The sequence below is a fragment of the Peromyscus maniculatus genome, chromosome 11 (assembly GCF_049852395.1).
Source record: "Peromyscus maniculatus bairdii isolate BWxNUB_F1_BW_parent chromosome 11, HU_Pman_BW_mat_3.1, whole genome shotgun sequence".
Taxonomy (NCBI): domain Eukaryota; kingdom Metazoa; phylum Chordata; class Mammalia; order Rodentia; family Cricetidae; genus Peromyscus; species Peromyscus maniculatus.
Window position 1 is genome coordinate 103,157,051 of NC_134862.1, and position 23,184 is coordinate 103,180,234.

Genomic DNA, 23,184 nt, shown 5'->3' on the forward strand with positions numbered 1-23,184 from the left:
AATTCAAACAGAATTTGGGTTTTTCTAAGTGCATAATTTTTTTAATCACTGTTGTATTAGTTAGCTGTGAAGAATCACCATGACCATGGCAACTCTTATAAAAGAAAATATTTAATTTGGTGGCTTACAGTTCTGAAGTTCATTCCATTATCATCATGGTGGGACATCATGTTGTGTGGGCAGACATGGTGAGGGAAATTAAAAATATTTAAATAATGAAAGACTGGAATTAAATAAGAATTTAGTACATATAAGAGTGGGAGGGCATGAAACACAACAGAACTTCTGCCTTGCAGCCTGTATAATGTCATGATGTTGTGAGAGGATGTGCAACTCTTAGCTCAATATATTCACTCAACAGAATATTTCTCTTGGTTCCCCAATGAAATGTTCCTATGCCTCAGGAGAAAATGTGTTAATATCAAAAAACTTGATAGCTAATGAACCATGAAAGAACTCATAGGTTTTGAATCCTGTGTGTGTGTGTGTGTGTGTGTGTGTGTGTGTGTGTGTGTGTGTGTGTGATAGGACACAACTGCAAAATAAAAATGGAGAATGGAAACAAGCAGAATAACTCTGAGTATCTCTTCATAGAGATTCACAGCTGCCTGTTTCTGTTGTCTTAACTTCAGTCACATAACCTTGCTCTTAGTGTGCACTTCACAGTTTTGGCTGGTATTACAGTCTCTCAAGGAGCATCAGTCCTTGAGTCAGAAGGTTCTGGGTTCATGTTGTCACACTAGCTGCCGAAACCTGCTCAGTGTTGTAACCCTGATTAGCCTTAATGAATTTGCTTAGTATTGCATCAGAAAAAGTCCATCATTTATGAACTTACCATTTCTTCCTGAGTGTCCTTTACCCACCATTAGGAAAACTGGTGGGAATTGTCATAGAATGTGATAGAAAGTATAATGTCTCACTAAGACCATGTGAAGGTAACTAATTTAGGGTTCTGTCTTGCATTTGAGTTCAAAAGGGAATCCAGACAAGTTCAGTGATAGCTAAGCTAAGTTGGAATCAAGAACTCCACCATGACCCCACAATGACCTGACTTGTCTATGTTTGCCCTGGGCTAGCAGTTCAGTCCATGCCCTGGTATAATAATCTTCAGCTGGTTGTCCTATCACCCTTCAAACTTCTTTTGAGGGTACATCTGTCCTCAGTGGCTATTACTCAGTCAAGCAGTACCCTGCTTCTGAAGTCTCAGAGGACTGCAGTGAGGACAAATACAAGTGTAGACAATCACCGAAAGGAACTATTAAATTTATGGTAGACAGGTTTTCCACAAGCAAGCAGTGCAACTCCAAAGACCAGCTCAAGGGGATGAAAATCATTTCTATAAACAATGGCATTTAATAGTACATCCTGTGTGTATGTGTGGGTGTACATGTGGAGGGGGTGTGTATGTACATGTGTGCATGTGTAGACCAGGTGTCTTCCTCAGTTTATCTTTACCTTATTTTTGAAATATGGGGCTCAGTAGTTAAGCTGTATTGGTCAGACATTGAGCCCCAGGATTCAGCCTGTCTTCACTTCCCTGGTGCTGTGAACACTTCACCATGGACAGGTGTTTTTACATAGGTGCTGAGACTCGAACTCAGTTCTTCATGATTGCAAGGCAAGCACTTTGGCAACTGCACCGCTCCCCAGCCTAGTACCTCCTGCTTAAATTTTATCCTTAATTCATATTGCTCCCCAAAACATAAGAGCAGCCCATCTAAGTAGACAGTAGGTAGAAGTCATGTCCTTATTCACAGATACAACCTTATCTCTTTTCTGCCTTATTCAGATGCTTAATATGTCCACCAATCTATGTGTCCCCTTAGAAAACTTCTCATGACCAGGTTTTTTTTAAACCCATTATATTATTGTTAAAATATCTAGTGATTCAATATAGATTATGCCTTCACTATGTAATCTATCAAAAAAAAAACCCTTTTAAGTTAGTTCTTACTTTTTGCTAATATGCGTTTGGAATCTAGTGCATGTTCTGTGCCACTGATCTTGGACTAGACACATCTGAGTGCAGAATAGCCAGAGGAGCTGCTGGCTACATTTGGACTGATAAAAAAAGAAGAGCCTGAGGGGAAGGACCTGAGCTTGCAACGGTGAATTGCACCAGAGATCTCCAGGATTCAGCTGGATTTCTAGGATTCAATAGTGAGTGCAGAACATGGATACATTTCCGTGCAGTTGGACACTCCCCAAAGCAGGGAGTTCTATCTCAACTTAGATTTTAGAAGTATCTCCATCTCTCACCAAATGCTGCTTATGAGCAGAAACAGGCTTTTCATTTAATAAGGCTTTTCCTGGTGTGTTTCTGGGGAAAACCACAGTGTGTGATTGCTCCATGGGGAATTAAATCTTTTCTTTGACCTGAGCAGTCAGGTGATGAGCGGCATGGAATAAATCAAACCCTTGATCCATGAGAAGAAAGTAAAACCCTTTGGATTAGATTTGAACAGCTTTATTAAGGAGAATACTGAACACTTCCACAGTCCCCTTCACTCTGAAGACAGGTGGACATTCTGAGCAACTGTCCTCACCCACACTGCTTTCAGGACAGAGAAGTGTGCAGGCTCAGCATGACTTAGCCTCCTACTAGCACAGGGTCATGCTGGAGCTATATAAATCTCTATCTGTTGTTAGACTTTCATAAGAATTAGCTCTAAAGGCTGGCTATATCTCCTTCATGAAGTTTCTCTCGTTCCTGGTGAACATGAGGGAATCCCAGCACTCCTGTAGTCCATCTCTAGAGACTTCAGTTCTTCCCCCTAGTAAAGCAAGGACACTCCTCCACAGTGTAGGTGATAATGTTGATGGAATCCCAGCCCATTCCACAGGAACATCTGAAGTAAACGTAAGCTATAAGGAGGAATCAACTCAACAGACCCCAGGGAAGAAGCAACTGTCAAAACCCAGTGAACAATGCTGACAGCTAAGGAGCCCTGGGCTGGGTGGACTGGTCAAGGCTCGGGGGTGGAGGAGGGAGCAGGAGGAGGAGGAAAACATCCATCCAGGCACAAAGAGTGGCAAAGTTAGAAACCTTGTCTTTGTTCCAGAACAACTTGGTGAGTGCAAGCGATTAGCTCTAGAATATCATTTAAATCTCCCATTTAAGCCAATCCAAGGATTTAATCATTATCTCCACTAACACCACACAGCTCCAGACACACACACCAGCCTCACTGAGAGACTTGTCAAGACCGAAGCAGTAATTCACAAATTCTCTGAAATTCCCTGCTCCGCCAAGTGGCATGACAGCCTGGCGACCGCTAACATTTCTATTCAAACTGGCTTTGGAACTGAAGCTATAAATATCTTCGCAGTATTTCCTGCTTCAGAACATAAAGACAGCTTTACAGCACTGATAAAATAGAAATTACTTTCTCTCTGAGGTCTTGCTGGAATTTTAATGTCTGTTTTGCAATAAAGCAGCTCCTACACAATTTGATTTGAGGGAAAGAAAACAAACGGTCTAATTTAGTTACAATAATGACTCTTGTATTGTTTGCCCTGCTTGCTTCTCTAGCTGCTAGGCTGTTAAAGTTTGCAATGGCAGGGCCAAGGATGATGTTTATGAGAATATTACAATGAATTTTTTTATTATTTAAAGATACATAGTCTCTGTCCCTCCTCACCACAGAGGAACCAAATTTAAAAATAAAAAAAAAAGAATTAAAAGAGAATAAAACTTAGGACCCCTAATAACACTTTGTGAAAGTTTCTTGTTAGCATTCTAAAGCTGTTGACCAAAGATGACACACATTTAAAAGGCCTTTGAAATATGAAAGGTCTTAGCAGCTTTAACAATTCCATGCATGCTATCCATTCTTGTTGTTTCCTTAAAAGATCAGCAAAGCACTCTTTTTAAAATTGTAATCTATATACATCCCTCTTTCTTGTATATGATGGGAGAAGGAGGGGGTAGGAAGGAAGACAGGAGGAAGAGGTGTGAGGAGAGGAGAAGAGAAGAGGGGGAGGAGGAGAGGGGAGGGGAGGAGAGAGGATGTGAGGTGGGGGTAGGGGGGAAAGGAGAGGGAAGAGAAATTCTAATTGACATGGTGGATTGTGCCAAGGACCAGACAGTGGCATTGAGAACAGAATTTGAAACTGAAACAGGCGCTCTGAAGAAGGATGTGAGCTTCCTTAAGTTTGGGTGATGTGTTGATTGAGCTTCCCAGACTTCCTAGCAACCAGGATGAAAACTAGGGTTTAGATTATCAGCAGGCTCCCACTGCTTTATCTTCATGCACTGAAAAGATGCTTCTGTGTTTGGAAGGAACCACAGACCATCTCTGAGAGCAGGTTCCTCGGGAGCTCCTCTCTTAGGTTACACATGCCCAAGAAAACCACACATTTAGTCTCTTTCCTGGTCTGCCCTTCCATTCCTTCATGTGGTTTTCATCTTCTGTTTCTTCTAGTTCCCTGTGACTTAAGACAAACTAAATTGCCCTTTCTTTTCAGAGTTTTATAAACACCCTATTTCTATTCATCTGAACAGTATATAGATGTGCCTACATCTTGTGTCAGAGTACCCAAATATTCCTTCCTTTATTCTAGATCTCTTGGTTCTTTTGTGTCATTTCCTACACTCTGAGCTCATGAATTATTTGGTCTAGAAGGGAACTCAGCTACTGTACTTCATTTTTTTAAAAAGTGCTTGTTTCTAGTAGCTTCCAGGTAAAACAAAACAAAACAAAAACCTCTCAGCTGCCTTGGGAAAAGGAGTCTCAGACTATCAGTTCACATCAGGTACAGTGCCTTAACCTGCATCAGTTTAACCGGGAAGTCAGTTTCACAGATTGCTGTTTGTTTGTTTTTTTAACGAAAATTTAAAAGATGCTGTCCACCTGCAAGTTTTCACCCTAACAAAAGAAAACAGATGCAGAGAGGGGAGAATACCTGCCCTTTATTTTCTTGGCAGCATAAAGATGGAGTAGGAACAAGAACCCATGCTTGCTTCCCATTACAAGCTCTGGAGTGCTACCCTCTTCTAAGTTAATTCATACCACCATGAACCCACATGTTCACAGGTTAGGGGTATGTAATTAAGAAATAACGATAACATTTAATCTGTGTAGAAAAGTATTTAATAAATTTTAACATCCTTCTTCCATGATAAATCTCTAAACAACAGTTATAAAAGGATGGATCTCAATCTAGGAAGGCCAGTGTGTGGCAAGCTCAGCACTGACGCTATGTTGTGGGGTAAAAAAGGAAAACTTTTTCTCTAAGTAATACAAGGATTGCTGCTTGGCTACTTCTATTCAATGCAACACTGAAAGTCCTAGCAATTAGTCTAAGAAAAAAAAAAGCCACGCAAATTGGAAAGAAAACAATTTGTCTTTGTTTGCAGATAACATGATATCATATTGGAAAAAAACTGAAACTCCACCAAAAAACAAACAAGAACAAGAAAAAACTGTCAGAAGTAACAAAGGAATTCAGTTGCAGAAGGCATAGGCAATCCACAAATATCGAAGCATACTAACAATGGAAAGGAAATTAAGAAAACAATCTCACTTATCATAGTTAAGAAGTCATCAAATAAATACATCCCAGTAAATTCATTAAGTAAATAAAAGACCTATACCTGAAAATCTGTAAGATTTTGAAGGAATAAACTGAAGAAAAAACAACTAAATGAAAAAAGAAACTGTGCTCATAGGTTGGAAGAATTCATGTTGTTAAAATATCTACATTTTCCAAAAAGAGATCTGCAGTTTCAATACAATAGCTATAAAAATTCTAATGACATTTTCCAGAGATGCTGGAAGAAATCAACCCACAGTTTTGTGTAGACTCACAAAAATTCAAATGATTAAAACAACCTTGAGCAAAAAAGACAAGCCTGGAGGTTTCACATAACCTGAGTTCAAAATATACTAAAAAGCTCCAGTCACCAAAACAGCATGAAATAAAACATGTGCAGATTCAAGAACATAAAATAAATTTATAATTTTGTGATCAGTTTATTTTAGTTGAAAATGCCAACAATATGTATTGAAGAAAAGGTTGTCCCTTCAATAAATGTTGCTGAGAAACCTGAACATAATTTTCATGCGAAAGAATGAAATTAGACTTCTATTTACTTCACATGCAAAAATCAAAACAAATTAAGATAGACTTAAGTCAATTCAAAATGTGTTAAGGACTTAAACATGAGCCAGAAACTATAAAAGTACGGCAAGCAAACATGGGGCACACTCTATGACATTATTCTTCGAACTGATGCTTTTTAATATGACTCAAAAGCATCGGCAACAAAGCCTAAAGGAAACTAATGGATTGTTCAAAATATAAGGCTTCTGCACTGCATGGTAAATGAGCAAAATGAAGAGACAACCCAAGAATAGAGAAAATATATGCAAATAAAATAGATAAGGAATACAAAATGTTAACAGCAAGAATGCAAATAAACACACCAAAGACAGGAGATCCACAAATGTACAGCCTTGATACTCAGCTCCATTAACCACAATGGAAATACAAATCCAAGGCACACAGGCCAGTCAGCTGTGAGAGGTCCTCATTCTCTACCCAGAAAGGAATCTGGGTTCAGCCAGGAGAGGCTCTTCCACAAGAGTTGTGAGCAGACTCCTAGGGCTAGGCTTCTGATGATAGTGAGCTGGAAACTGATGGCAGTGAGCTCACACTGTGCTTCAGCACCAAACAGTTGCAGTATTTTGTAGCTCTCACATGATGTCTATAGAGCAGCAGTTCTCAACCAGTGGGTCACAAGCCCTGGGGTCGAATGACCCTTTTACAGGGTCACCTAAGACCGTTGGAAAACAGACATTTATATTATGATTCATAACATAATCAGTAGCAAAATTACAATTATGAAATATCAATGAAAATAATTTTATGTTTGGGGAGTCACCACAACATGAGGTACTGTATTAAAGGGTCACAGCATTGGGAAGGTTGAGAACCACTGCTGTAGTCAGTACAGTCCGTGCTGGCTTGAGGGTACTCTGCCAGTGTCTCCACTGATGATCAACACAACCAGGACATCAGGGAAGAATCTAACAGCTGCCAATTAGGGATCCAGATTACCCTATTCCTGATGTCTTTGATTATTTATAGTAAAACAAATATTAGGAATGCTATAATAAGAACTTGCTGTTGACATTAACAGTCACTTAACTGTGTTTAGCAGAGCTGAAGAATGCCCAACACATGCCCAGTGCCCTAGGGAGATGTAAGTTCTCCCTCTCCCAGTCTGTCTCTCCTTCACAGCTGTTGAAACTTTTCATGGAGACCAACTCAAGAAGTCTTTAAAAAATGAAACAGAACACACATATGTAACTGAAGCTTTTCCTTTGTCCCACTCAGACCCAAATAAACACACAGAGGCATATATTATTTACAAATTATATGGCCTAATGGCTACTCACTAGCTAGCTCTTAAACTATCCCATTTCTATAAATCTATACTTTGCCACATGGCTTGTGGCTTACCGATACTTTTACATCTTGCTTCTCCTGGCAGCGGCTAGCAGCATCCTCCCTGCTCCCCTTTCTCTTCCTTGTCTATCTGTTTGGATTTCCTGCCTGCTTCTAAGCTGCCTTGCCATAGGCCAAACAGCTTTATTTATCAACCAACCAGAGCAACACATTTTCACAGCATACAGAAAGACATTCACAGCACACATACAATATAACAGTCCCCTACTTGGTACTAGAATGTTGAAGGAGGTCTGAATGCCTACTTTCATAGTGGTATTAACAGTAACTGAAATCACTGTAGTGTCCATCAGCTGATAATTGGATTAAGATAATATGTCAATATCCACAGTGGGATATGATTTAGCCTTAAGAAAGAATAAAATATTAACCTTCATGATGACCTGGATGAACCTGCAGGGTCTTATGTTGAAGGATAGAGGACTGACACACAGAAAGAAGCACAGACTGATTACACATCTGTGTGGATCTGAAAAAGCCAGATTAGAAGGCAGAGAGTGGTGACCAGAGGCTGGGGAGTGGGCAGTTGTGGGATGTTAGTCAAAGGGTATAAAATTTAATTAGAGGGAAGAACGTCAGGAGACCTTCCCTGTATGTACAATATCATGGATATGGTGAGTAATTATGGTATTGCTGAGGGCAGATTTGATTGTTGTTATTGAAGTTTCCTAAAGAGCTGTATCATTCCACCTCCCCACCATCCATGTGTGTACATGGCTGTGCTATGCCTCCTCCTATTTTTGGTGCTGTTAGTGCTGTGGATCTTGACCATTCTCACAGAGGTGTAGCAGAATGTCTTTGTCCTTTGAGCCTACAACATTTCCCTGGGACACATGCTGCAGAGCATCTCAACATATTCTTGTGTCACCCATGGATTTTTGACAAGCTGTCTATGAAGGTCTTTGGCCAAGTTTTAACTAACTTGTCTGTTTCCTCATTAGGTTTCCAGAATTCTCAATAGTTCCTTCTCAGATCTCTCTTTACTAAATTTATATTTTTAAATATCTAGTATAGCACTTGTCCTATTCATCTTCCTGACAGTTCTTCACAGAGCAGGAGATTTTAATTTTAATGCAGTCACCTTAATTCTCTCACTCATAGGTCATGTTCAGGTATCATCTAGATGCCTCCTCACATTGTCTTCAGCACACACTTGACTTGTTATATTGCGTTAGTTTTTGTGAAGCCTGTGAGTTTATGTCTTATTTCATTCACTTTATATATAGGTGTTTAAAGCACTTTTATTTTATTCTCAAAACTCTTTGCATGATGATAAAAGTATTTTTCACTATGTTGGCAGTGCACAAAAATTATGGCTCAAATATAATCACTCTTATACTTATTAAAGGAACCCACCAAAATATATTGTTAGTCATGAGATTCTTCCCTGCCTTGTACTCAAAGAAGCAGTGAGAAAGGACAGAAAAAAAATAGAAGAGTTATAGAAGACAAAATTCAGTTTAATTTCATAATTTTTTGTTGAAAATTTAAAACTAAAAATGTTATTAAATTTGAAACCGGTGGTATATTTATGTTTAGTGGTCAGTTTGTTTGACAAAATGGAAATTTCTATAAAAGGCACACATACATATCAAACCACAATGGCTTTCACAGACACAAGCAACTGCAATGTGCTGAGCTATGAGCCAAATCAGTCTCTTTTTGTGTGTTGTCATGGTTGTGACTGAGACTTAGGTATTTGTAGACACATCTGTGAAAATGAATGAAATTGTCCTCACACTTCAAAGAATAAAACAAATTTTTTTTGCTAGTGATAATATTTGTGCCTTTAAGTAAAGGCAGAAAGCTAGCAAACAACATACATCTCCTACCAAAGCTTGATAGCCTATATACCTGAAGACTTCAGCCTTAGTAATGGCTTCTGTTGCTGTGATAAAACACAACCAAAAGCACTGTGGGGATGAAAGCATTGGTTTCATCTCATACTTCTGCATCATAGTCCATCATTAAAGAAAGTCAGGACAGGAACTCAAGGCAAGAACCCAGAGGCAGGAACTGAAGCAAAACCATAGAGGAATGCTGCTCATGGCTTGCTCAGCCAGCTTTCTATACAATGCAGAACCATGGGTGGCACCATACACAGTGAGCTGGACCATTCCATATCAACCGTTAATCAAGAAAATGCCTGAAAGACTTGCCTATAGGTCAATCTTATGGAGCCTTTTTTTTTTAATTCAGTGTCCCTCTTCCCAAATGACTCTAGCCTTGTATCAACATAAAACTACACAGCACAACTTCTTTGATGAGATTAATGGCAATATCAATGGGGGAGCTTCTAATACTGAATAGTGAGACATGCTGGCATTTGGAAGAGCTGTATTATTTAAGAGCAAATATTTTCCAAATGCCAATATTTGGTATTACAAAGTTATATTTGGCTAAAAGGGCCATTCTGTATGTAAGTAAATAAATAATGAATTTGAAGGGCTGGGGAGATAGCTCAATAGCTAAAGAACTTGACACACAAGTGCAGAGACCCTAGTTTGATCCCCATTACCAAAATAAAATGTCTCATGTGGCATTGCATATCTGTAATCCAAATACTGGGTAGGTGGAGACAGATGAATCCCTGGGGTTTGCTGGCCAGCCAGCCTAGCCTACTTGGTGATCTCTAAGCCAATGAGAAACCCATCTCCAAACACAAGAGGGATGGTTGTCCTATGGTCTCTACGTGCCCCCACACACATATGCATACATGTCCATGCACACACAAGCAGTGGAGTGCAGACTGTGACAATGGGGCTCTTTGTATTTAGCCACAAATTAAAGATGTGTAAAAAATTTAAAACTTGGTGATTACCTCAAGTACTTCCCTGGGCTTAATAATGGGGTCTAAAGACTACAACTTGAGAAGTCCATCACCTCCAGAGAACTTGGGGTATTTCCAAATTCCTCTCAAATTTCACTGACTGGATCGATACCTCAATGTTTTCTACTAATTTCTCTCAAAGGGGGTAAACTTCCCATCATTTTATTATTTATTTAAATCACTTTGCCTGCCAAAGCTTGAGTTATGAAGGGAACAAAGAGTGGGAGGCAGCAGGTTCTCAACCAGCTTTTGAATCCCAAGACACGCCCTTCCATTCTCTTCCTCTTCTACCACTGGATACCATCTTGTATCCATCTCCGCTGAGAGGCATGAAGTGTACTGGATGCCCTGTAAACTCTGTGCAAACTCTGAGTGTGTGTGTGTATGGTTTAGGGGTTGCCAAATATGGAGAAATTGTTCTTCTAGAAGAAATAAAACCCAATCTAGAAACTCCAGTGTGGTTTGAATTTTCATTTCATTAATCGTCTCCTGAGGTTTCTTTTGTGATTGTGGCAGGAGATACTAGTCCTCTCAGTGATGTGATTACTTGAGGGAATGTGATGTGTTTTATTGTGAGTAAACACTCAACTGGTGTCACTGGACACTGATTGAGTTCTGGCTACATCACTTTAGAATTCTGAGACTAATAAGCACATCCACAGGTTGTAGAATCCTTTACACACATTTAATGTAAAAGGAGAGAGTTCTGACAAGGAGAATCAGTGAGTACACCTCGTGGGAATGCTCTGTTCATGCTGGAGTGTTCCACAGCAGCTGTCAGTGTCTGTTGGGTGCCGGAGTTAGTTTGAGAATGCCAGTGAGGTTGTTAGCTTCTCTGAGGACTTGCTTTGCTTCGTTATTTCTGGAAGAGAAGTTGCCATGCTTTCTCATTGCCTCCCCTAAGGCTTCAAGGTACATGGAGCAGGGCTTGTATTGGGGTGTCAAGTTCCAGGGTTTTAGTCCCAGCAGGTTACCATCAACCATGAGACTTTGGAAAGCAATTGTTCTGACCAGCTCCTTTGTCTATCAGCTGTATAATAGAAGAATTAGACAAAGTATTATCCCTATTTATTCCTAGAATCCTCCAGTTCAGAATCTCCTACAATCTCAGAAGCATTAAAATGTTTCCCTGAATTACTAATTCTGTGCAAGGCAGAGAAGGGTCTAGAATGTTTCTACATTTACAATTGGTGTCCTATAACATATGGGGTGTTCTGGGGTAAAGTGAACATGTCAGTAATTGCACCTCAAGGGCTCAATTTTAAAGACAAAACACTGGGGGGAGGGGGAATCTTTACATGTTTTTGTAAAAACAAAACCAAACCAAACAAAACAAAACAGAAAACAAACAAACAACAACAACAACAAAATCAACCTTTTTTAGTTAAACAAGGAAAGGAGACATTTTCATGAGCAAGAATTCAAATATTTTCTTGTCCTAACAGATTAAAAATGCCCCAATGTCTGTCCCAGTGTCATTTCCTTATTTCAGTTTTCAATAGCAATCGGGAAGTGCAGGGGAGTGTGGGACCAAGGAGAACTAGGAATCCCTCCATGTTCCTCCAGTTCTCCTGAGCCCGGACAGCAGGAAGATCAAAGCAACCCTCAAGAGAACCTGAGATGGAAAACCTACCCTGTGTGCTGTGCTCAACTTATGAAATCACGTATGGAAATTGAGTTATTTCAAGAAAGAAAAACACTCATTTCCTCGGAGCTTACATGGCTTTTATTTTCTCACCCAGATCATTTGAAATAAAATCCACGTCTATGTTCCCTTTATAGGGAACAATGAATCAATCATTTTTTATTGAATGTTCCTCTTCCCTCTGCCATCATAATGGCCAGTTTCCATGCAGTTGATCAGATAAACCAGGTATTGATTTGATTTGGTCTTTGGAATGGTCCCTGAATTAGATAATTTTATGTTTTCATCTTTGGAATGGAAATTGTACTTACCCAATGTTTCTTTAAAATGTGGCTTGGGTGCTACCCACCGAGGAGAAAAAATAAACTGAGAGGAGTATGGAGGCCGAGCCTGAGCCTTCTCCAGCAGAACCCCAACCAGCTCCTAGGTGAAGCTTTGCGAGGTCGGCGTGTCCTTGTCTCCAGAAAAATGCTGTCTTTGAGATCCTCTCCCACTCAAGCATGCTGTTTGAGAAATTTGGCCAAGTATTTGGCTGCCTGTCTTCTTCACTTCAGGAATGAAATGCTGAGCTTCCCTTCTCCCCACTCACCTCTTCTTTCATGGCAGCTCTAGCATTTTATTAGCATGGTCATTGGAACAGCCTCTTTATTCTAGTTCTTTCTAATCCATCTTCAGGACAATCCTTAAAAGAAAAAAGACAGACAACAATCCAGCAAACTTTCTGACTAGAAATATGAAATGGATTTAAATTTAAGATCAGGCCCCTCTTGCATGGTTTCCACCAGCGGTCCTCTCTTGAAATCTCTTTCCTAAGTCTGCCTGTCACATTCCTTCTATCACAAATGTTACACTTTTTTAAAAACATGTGCCGTTGTGAAACTGTCAAGCAAACGATTTTCCTAGATCCATGAAAGACTTTTGTTTCTCTTTTATTAACAATTTTTATTATTTTGGAATTTTATATCATGCGCCCCAATCCTATTCATTTCCTAGTCCCTCCATATCCACCCTTTACCCTTGTAGTGTCCCCCCGACAAAGAAAAACTAATAATAATAATAATAAATATAAGATAAAATAGAAAATAAAAATGCAAATAAGAACATTAGTTTAAAAACAAACAAAAAAAATGAAAAAAAAAAAAAACAAAAAAGCAAACAAGAATAAAAACCACCATGTATCTCCATTTTTCCCACCTCCATCACCTCCATCAGGTGATTCATTATTCTTGGTAGCATTGGGAACTGCTGTGTAACATGCAGTATACTCTTTGTCCACACAACTTTACTTGCAATTGTTCATTGTTTAATGTGTTGTTGGTCAGGTTCAAGGCCTCTGGCTTCTGGTACACCATCAATACTGGACCCTGACTGAAACTCCTCTCAGATATCCTGCTATTGCCCCAAGTCATGGAGAGCCTGTGGCTATGGTTCCATAGGACCAGTCCCTTCACTGCTCCAGCAGGTCATAGTTAGGTAGATTTTGGGGAGTGTCCACATAAAGCCTTGGATGTGGTCTGCGTGGTAGCACTGAGGTCTATATCCCAGGGCCTGTGAAGGGCGGGGTCAGCTCTCTAGTGAAGTGGGGGTGGCTCTCCCTGGGCCAGTGAATGGTGAGACCAGCTCAGCAAGGCCCTCGTACTTAAACACATGGTCCAATACATGGTTTGAATGGGCCCCTGTGGTAACATGGGCAAAGGGCATTAATACAGACCACAGATGTAGCAGGACCATGGACCCAGACACTGCCATAAGCAGTAGCTTGGGCCTGGATGTCAACATGGCTCTGGGTGGCAGCGTAGGCCTCTCAGATCAACATGGGCCCAGTAGCAGTGTGGTCCCTGAACTCCAACATGGCCCCAGATGGCAGCCCAGATGCCAGGCAGTCACATGGCCTGTGATGGTAACAGGAACGAACCATGGACCTCAGCATAGTCCCTTGTTGGGCATGTCTTTCTGTATGCTGTAAATGTGTTGCTCTGATTGATTGATAAATTAAATGCTGATTGGCCAGTAGCCAGGCAGGAAGTATAGTATTGGTGGGATAAGCAGAGAGGAGAATTGTGGGAAGTGGAAGACTGAGTCAGGAGATGCTGTCAGCTACCTCTGCCATGAAAGCAATATATAAAGATACCAGTGGCAAGGTATAGATTTATAGGAATGGGTTAATTTAAGATGTAGGATCTAGCTAGCAAGAAGCCTGAGCCATTAGGCCATATGGTTATAATTAATATAAGCCTCTGTGTGTTTATTTGGGTCTGAGCAGCTGTGGGCCCAGACGAGGCTGGAGAAAACTCAACTACAGTCCCTGGCTGTGGTATGGCCACAGATCCAGACATGGCTCCTGGCCACAGCTCTGGCCCAGGGGTCAATATGGCTCCACGTGGCTGTGGAGGCCACTCCTATCTGTATGGCCCTTGGGCTTCAACACGGTGTTAGGTGTTGGCCCAGAACCTGGGCATCTGCATTGCCTTTGGTGGTAACTAAAGCCATTGACATCAATGTAGACCCTGGCCTGTAGGGCCATCAATGCAGACAAGGCCCTTGGCAGCACCTCCAGCCCAGATGACAGCATGGCTGTGGGTGGCAGAGCAGATTACACTCAGGTCAGTATGGCCCCAACAGCAGCATGTCTCCAGACCCCAACATGGCCACAGGTGGTAGCTCAGACCCAGGGAATCCATACAACCTTCGATGGTAGCAGGATCCATGGACATCAACACAGACCAAGACTATAGTAAGTCCATGGACCCAGAAATGCCCCTCATTTGCTGCTCAAGCCTGGACTTCTCCATGGCCCCAGGTAGCAGCTTAGGCCATTCAGATCAGGATGATCCCTGTGGTGGCATGGCCTTTGGGCACCAACATGGCCTCATGTGGTGGCCCAGACACTGGACAGCCTCACTGCCTATGGTGGTAACAGGAGCCATGGACATCAACACAGACCAAGGGTGTGGCAAGGCCATGGACCCAGACATGGCCTTTGGCCGCAGCCCAGGATTTGACTTCACCATAGCCCCGGGTGATAAATAGACCTCTCACATCAGCCTGTTCCAAACCACCTTCCCCTTTTCAAGTCTGCCTCTCTCCACAGGACATGAACCATTCTGCCTCTCTCTTTCCAATAGCCTACCATATATTTCCTTACCATAATGGCACCTGACCACCCGGTGCCTCAAGGCGTCGGGTGGGCCTGTGGTTTCTTCTCTCTGCCCAGGACAAATTGCTTTGGGCAGGTGAGTGTGTGTCCATCTCAGCTTGCAAGGTTCTCATGGTGCCAAACAGGCTCCTTGTGATTTCTTTTCCCCACCTAGGGCAAATGGCTCTGGGAAGGTGAGAGAAAGAATTTTATTTACTATTCAATTGTTCAATGTTAAATGCTGTCTTTTACAGTCAAAAGTTATTCCCTGGCTTCTTTCTAAGCAGACATCAATGACATTGATATTGTAAATAAAAACACACGTACTTACCCTTCTTGGTGACTAATGAGTTTATTTCATTTGGCAAATTTCTTTCTCTAAGTTTTTATGTCCAAATTCTGTGTTTGTCTCACTCTGATTAGTATTTTTAAAAAGAAACAGCATCATATTTTGTCCTGTGACTGGTTTTGTTTTTGTTTTTGTTTTTGTTTTTGTTTTTGTGACAGCGTTTCTCAGTGTAGTTTTGGTGCCTGTCCTGAACCTCACCCTGTAGACCAGGCTGGCCTCAAACTCAGAGAGATCTGTCTGGCTCTGCCTCCCAAGTGCTGGAATCAAAGGTGTGCACCCAGCATGTGACTGGTTTATAAGGTTTTAAGATACAGATTGTTTCCCTGCTTTCTCACTTTCATGGAGTTCATAGTACTGTCTCAGTGAAAGCCAGTGTACCCCAATCTCTATTTGAGAGGTTCAGTACAGATTATAGGAACTACTCACAGTCAAGCAGCTAATTAGCAGCAGATTCAGAACCAGTACCTTTATGCTCTTAAGATTCTTTCCTTCAGCTTCAGACTTGACTAGAGAGTGCCTGTGTGTGCCTCAGTATTTATCCCCTTTCATGCAGCATGTTGTACAAAAGAACTCTTCACCCTTTGTGTTTACAGACAGACCATTAACATCACATTCACTCTTTTATCTTCCTAGATGCTCTTCAGGTTTTTCTGCAGAATACCTCTGAGTCTTTCTCACATATATGTCCTATGCACTAAGGCAATGCCATACCCCAGTAGCAGCCACACCACCTTTTGTACACAGCAGAACATTGTCTGTATTCCCAGCCTCTGTTCTGATCACATCAGACAATCTCTGGCCATTTGGTAGAAACATCATCATGCAAGGAAAATGCTTCAAAGGACTGATACAGGGCTCCTATTCCCCTATTCCAGACAGTACACACCAATGAATCCACCATTGTACAGACATCATCTGTGTTTATTTTTTAAGTGCATTCCTTACACAAGCTCACATAAAGTTAGTAAGAGAGACTTCTGTTTCTCCTCACTGCCTGTGATTTTCTCACAGGCTCACTGGCTCAGACCTACCTGAGAACTTCCTTCTGTGCTATTTTCAAAATATTTCCTTAAAAAGTAATCTCCTATGTATTCTAGCATCAATATCCTCATGATTTGCCTATTACTACTAGGGCACATGGAGATTGTTGTACCTCTATAGATTCACCCTTGATTCTTGTCTTCGTGCTAGAAACTAAACAACATTAATGATGTCTTTCTCTATCCTTCCTAACTCGAAAACTGGCCTAAAATTCCTTTAGAAAACTGATAAAAATGACATTGAGTTTTATAAAAAATATGCCCATCAGTTTCCATGCCTGTGTATTTACCAAGACAATGGCAGCACCTCTAGACGACGGACATGATGGGATAATAAAGGCTACATGTATTCAGGGAGCTTTCCCTGCAGGACATAGTCTTCCAGCTGCCTAAGGCAGATCTTGACAAGACCACCCCAGGAGCTTCCTGAGGGGTACCCAGCACAGCACTGGAAACCCAGTGGCTTCTTTCTTCCCCTGTGTTCTTCCTGTTGCTCCAAACAGTACCTGTGTTGCTGAGAAGACCAACGAAGAGGAAGAAACTCTCTTCACTCCATTGCTTGTTGATAATACTGTCTTTGAGATCAATTGCTTCTAGGAATCATTTGGCCAAGAGTTCCAGATGTGCTATCTTATGTTTGGGAATATTTGCTAGACAGGGATATCTTTTGTCTGGTTTGTCAGCTGATATTTCAATGTCTATTCTATGACTGTATGTCTTCTTTTCTATAAATCAATCAATAAATCAATCAATCAATCAATCAGACCAAGTGAAATGTGGCCTACTTTCTGAGCAAAACTGAAGTGAACAAATGCCCCTACTCTAAACCTCTGAATATATTTTTCTTTTAATGCACTCTCTCCTCTTCAATTTTTTTCCTGGTTCTACTTTTCATTTATCTGTTTTTTTTTTTTTTCATTTTTGATCCTTAATCTCCCCAACCCAGTACTTACCTTTTTTAAAAAAAAAATAATAACAGGAACTTCTTTGTATGAACTTAGAAAAAATATCTAAGTTCTCTGATTCCCCATCTGTCAAGTGAAAATAATATTAAAAATATAAAGTGGTATAATAATTATACAAACATAAAGAATAATAAATGCTTCTGCCTGCACAAAACCCCATTGCAAGTGCCTCTCTAAATGTTGGCTGTTACTGTTTCCCAGTCTTCTGTCAGCATGGCTCTGCCTGGGGAGCTGGTGCTTGGGCTTGCTTTTGAATTCTGGTCTGCACCAGACGCTGCATTTATAGAAGAATGACCAGAATGAGCTTCCCCGTCTCCACACAGGCTATCGTTTCTGCTTTACAGCACAGTGAATGCCTAGCCTCTGAAAAGGCCTCTTTCCTAGGATGGCCATTTGGAGTTTTTTTTTTTTTCTTTCCCCAAGCACCTGCTCAAGCAGAACGTGTGATTTACTGTTGGTCGTGAAGGTGAAAAAGATTTTTGACAAGTGGAGAAATGGAAAAAGTCTGAGCTTTGTTCATTAACACACGATCCTCTTTGTGTGTGCATGGGGGTGGGAGGTAAAAGAGGGGGGTGGACATATGAGTTACAAACTTGAAGCCTAATTTGCTTATGAAGACAGATCTGCGTCTGGCGGAAACACATGGCACTCCAGTCCTTGGGCCCAGCGTTTGGGAAGCCTGATGCATTTAATTGGTAAATCATCTGTCTTTTATTGTCCCCTACCAGCATTATCTGTGAGGCAGCTGCCCACCTTGGCTGATTAAATGATTTAACAGGATGGCCTTCTGTCTTTCCTGCCAGGGCACTCAGAGTCCAAATGAATGTTGATGGTCCTTTCCACCCGGCTGTGGGTGAGAGCAGACTTTCTTACTGGAGGACTTAGAGTGATGTCTTCTCAGTGCCTTTCAATGGAAAGTGCTTGGCCCTTTACCCATTTGCTAACACTTTTTGTTTGTCTGCAGGATCCATTGTGTGAGCAGATGTCATGCAGGCAGTTGGGACATCTTGACACATTGTGGATAAACTAGCCCTTCCAGGCCACTTGGTTACCTTTCTCTTTTCTAGACTGCCAATAATCCTCTACATGGCTGGCAAAATTCTGTTTTCCCCTTTGAGAAGTGTAAGGAGAATGCCATTTATACCACAGTCAACATGCTTCTAGGGAACAGTTTTCATGGTAAATCTTTGCACTAGTTGGTATGGATGACAGTTTGGGTCACAGGCCACATCCGGAGGAACCCACTCTGCAGATAACCAACTCCACTTGAAATAATTGGGAGCTACAAGGTGTTGGAGACACTCGAGCTTGAATTCTTATTATGTGGTCTATCTGACCTATTTCTCAGCCTGCTTCTCCCTCCTCTCTTCTTCACCTCTCCTTGGTGGGCTGTTGTCCCTCTTACCTTTTGCAGTCTTTTCTTCGTAAAAACACAAATACTTGCTGATACCTGTGTGTACTTGAGAGAGAACTCCTCTCAGTTTTGTACTAACATGCAGAATTGTCAGGGTGTACACACATGATTTTTTTACTAGATATTGCCAAATCAATCTTCAAAATACTTGTGACAATTTGTATTTTCACTAGCAGTATTTCAGAGCTCTTACTTTCCCTTTTTCCCACTGCAATTTAGTACCCTCTGACTAAAAGATCTCTGCTAGTCTGGTGGGGTTAAAGAATATGTCATAGTAGTGTTGTTTGAATTCTCCTGATTACAAGCAAGAAGAGCAATGTTTTCATATTCATATTACCTTTAATTTCATCTTGGAATTTCTATCTTGCACCTTTCATTCATTTTTCTATTTCTGTTTCTAAATTGATTTGTAAGAGTTTCGTTATAGTTTACTCTCAGTGTTTTGCTTGTTACATGCACAATAATGCTTCATTTTGTGGTTTATCTTAATTTTGTTTATGCTATCTCTGTTGCACAGAAATTTCTCATTTTGGAGATTTCTGTTTTTGTTGATATAGTTTGAAAATGTCTTCCTATTACAACATTTTACTGTTTCTTTTTGTATTAGACATAACTAGTTTTTAAAGGATTAGCTCACATTTAGATCTTTAAGATATTTGCAGGTTGTTTTGTACTTTGCTTATGAAAGGAATCTAATTTTATTTTATTCTCCACATACATGAAAAGACAATGACTTTGGTATCGTTTTAATCCCAGCTGACCTTTTATGCCTTTCTAATCAGATGTGCATGCCCCTCAGCTATCTAGGTCTTTCTCAACCACCCTTACTTTTTAGGTCTTTCTATTTAGATTTCTCTCAGCTCTCCATAGTACCTCATTGACTTTTGTAGCACAGTGCTGTTATTACACCACCCAACTTTCCTTAACAATGGATTGGGCACCTTTTCTGTTTGTTTTAAAATATTAACTTATTTTTATTTTAAGTGTATGGATGGTTTGCCTGAATTTATGTATGTTCACTGCATGCATGCCTGGTGCCCATGGAGGTCAGAAGAGGACATCAAATCCCATGAAACTGGAGTTAAAGATGGTTGTGAGCCACTACGTGAACACTGGGCATCAAACCTTGGTCCTCTAGATGAGCAGCTAGTGCTCTTAATCACTGAGTCATCTCTCCAGACCCCCATATTTGATATCTTACTGTGTGTGTGGTGGTACACATCTGTAATCCCAGGAGTCAGGACATGGAGGCAGGAGGACTCCAAGGAGTTCAAAGTTAGCCTCTCATACACAGAGAATTCAATGGTAGGGATGATGGGAGAGAGAAGTAGGGGGAAAGAAAAAGAGAGAGAAAGGGGAGATCTTTTAGGACAAGTCTACAATTGCACTTTTGGTTTTATGAATCTTCTACTGTTTTTAAATGTTGCTTCTTTTTATAATTATCTTGTCATTATATTTTTTGTCATTATATTTCATTTCCAAATGGTAAAGGTCAAGTAGGATACAGCCCTTGCCTGCTATGCACAAGACTGTGATCTTGATTTCTAGCACCACAGTCAGTCAATCAATCAATCAATCAATCAATCAATCAATCTCTAAACCCAGTCTTGAAAGACTATATGCCTCTGTATCAGAATACATGGATTGTATTCAGTCACCTTTGTCTCCACCCTCATGTGTGTACTACACACATAAAACTTCACCTCTTCCTTGTGCCCTTGGTCTCCCAAAAGACCATACTTCTCTATGTAGCCTTGCACGGAATACCACACCTCCTACCTAGAAATCTGTAGTGTAACACAGTCCTTTTTTTCCATGTCATTTCCATGGCTCTGTATTATAAACTCCCACTTGAAACAACTCCCATTCTCTTAAAACAGACCATTTGAAGAACCAGATATCTAGTGTGGGTCTGTGTGGGCTGATCTTCTGCTTGCAAACTCTAAAGAAGAAGGGATTGATTTGGTAGCCCATGCTCTGTTGCTTCAGATCTTCTAAGAAGCAGGTGCTAAGCTTTTCTTGATTGTGCAAAATTGGGAAAAATCATCTGTGGATAACAAAAGAAGAGGAAGCAAAATGAAACAAAGAGAGCTTCCACCGTGATGTGCTCTCTTGGCTGAGGGAAAAGAGAAAAGGAAAAGACAGACAGAAAGAAACTCAGGATCCTGGTGAACCCCGAGAGACTCAGGGAGGTTCCTGGGGAGTAGAGCTGCAGCTACCCACTGGAGGATTTCACTTCAGCACTGCCATCTGCTTTCCAAAACCCTTTCTGAGCTCAATCATCCTGCTAGAGGGGCCTAGGGGCCCATGGCTATAGTCAGAGCTGTTATGTCTCCCAGCCCTACACACATACGCAGAGAGAGAGAGAGAGAGAGAGAGAGAGAGAGAGAGAGAGAGAGAGAGAGAGAGAGAGAGAGAGAGAGAGAGAGAAACACAGCAGTTCTCCTTCAAAAGAACCTAGTGCAATCTTCCATGGCCATTGTTACCCAAACAAGTAACTTGTGCCTGAACTCTTTGTGATTATTGTGGTTATATGTGATCTGCCCAGGAGACCTCTAGAGTATAAAACTTCTGCCATGGAAGCTTAGATGTGTATTCTGCATGCTAAAAGGTTCAGGGAGAAATTGTAACTGGCTAACAGAAGGAGACACATTTCACTGTGCCAAAGGAACTGGACAGAGAGAACCAGTGTGCTGTACTTAGAAAGAGATATATCTAAGAATTCTACAAAGCACTTAGGGAGAAAGAATCTGTATTGGCCAAGGCCATATTGCATAACTGTTTTCATTTACAAAAACTATTTCTACAGGACAGGTGCACAGGAGACTTTCTGTTCTCTCACTTTTCTTTTGTCTATAAGCCCCGACTTTAAAGAAGTCATAGAAATATGATAAAATCTTGAAGAAGTCAAAAATGCCAAGGCTGAGACATGATCTATCAGTCTATTTTTTATTGCTCTAACTGAATCAATGACGTTAGGTAATATTAAAGAATTCAGATGTATGAGTTCATGGTTTTGGAGGCTAAACGTTCAAGATAAGATGGTCCTGTTTATCTTCTAGTGAGAAACTCATGGTGGGTGGCATTGTGGTACAAAGTGAATGAGAGAGGGTAAATCACCTGTGAGAAAGGACTCAGAGAAAGATTTTGGGTCACAATGTACCACAACCATAAGCAGGGAGAAATGAATGCATCCATGTTGCTTGCTTGTGATCCAGCTAGCTTTTTAACTTTTATATAGTTCAGGGTCCAGCCTACGTGTCTTAGTCAGTGCTCTTTTGCTGTGGAGAGATACTATGACCTTTCTCTTATAAAGGAAAACATGTAATTGGGGCTGGCTTATGGTTTCAGAGGCTTAGTCCATTGTTGTCATGGTGGGAAGCATGGCAGTACATAGGCAGACATGGTGCTGCAGAAGGAGCAGAGAGTTCTACATCTGGATCATCAGGCAGCAGGAAGAGGGAGGAAGAGGGGGGGAGGGAGGGAGAGAGGGAAGGAGGAGCTCTTCCAACACCATTCAATGGCTTTTCAGCCCAAAGTCCCAAAGTATTCCACATTCTTCCCCCAAAATATGGTCAGGGTCATCACAGAAACAACCCCACTCCTGGTATTAAATTTTGTTCTGGCTTCCTTCCTATTGCTGTGCTAAATATCCTGGTGAGTAGCTTAAGGGAGGAAGAGATTTTTTTGCTTACAATTCCAGGTTACAGTCTTTTAATGCAAGGAAATCAAGGCAGGAGCTTAAAGCATCAAATCTATAGTCAAGAGCAGAGAGAGAATAAACTAATTGCATGGATGCTTGCTTGCTTTTATTTAGCTTTCTTTTGTATTATACAGTTCAAGACCTATAACCTAGATAATGTTGCCACCCACAATGGGTTAGGTCTTTCAATATTAATTAACAATCATGACAATCTCCCACAGACATGTCTTCAGGCCAGTCTGACCCAGGTAATTTCCCCATTAAGACTCTCTTCCCAAATGGTTCTATGTTGTGTCAAGTTAGTTCACAGTCAAAACTAACAAGCACAGGAACTAACTAGATAACCACTGTAATCATTTGTAATAGCAGCATCAAACAATAATGTACTCATCTGCCAAGAAGTTGCACTTCTTAAAGGTCTCACTATCTTGTAATATCACTACATCAGAGACCAGATTTCTATCACATAAACTGTTAGGTAACGAAGTGCTTCTGAGTCACAGACAAAGAGATAAAATATAAAATCTTAATGGGCATCTGGAATCTAAAATTTTTTGATCTAGAATGTTTTTCTAGTGATAATTAAGTCACTGGTGATATCATAACCATTAAGAGATCAATGACTTCCA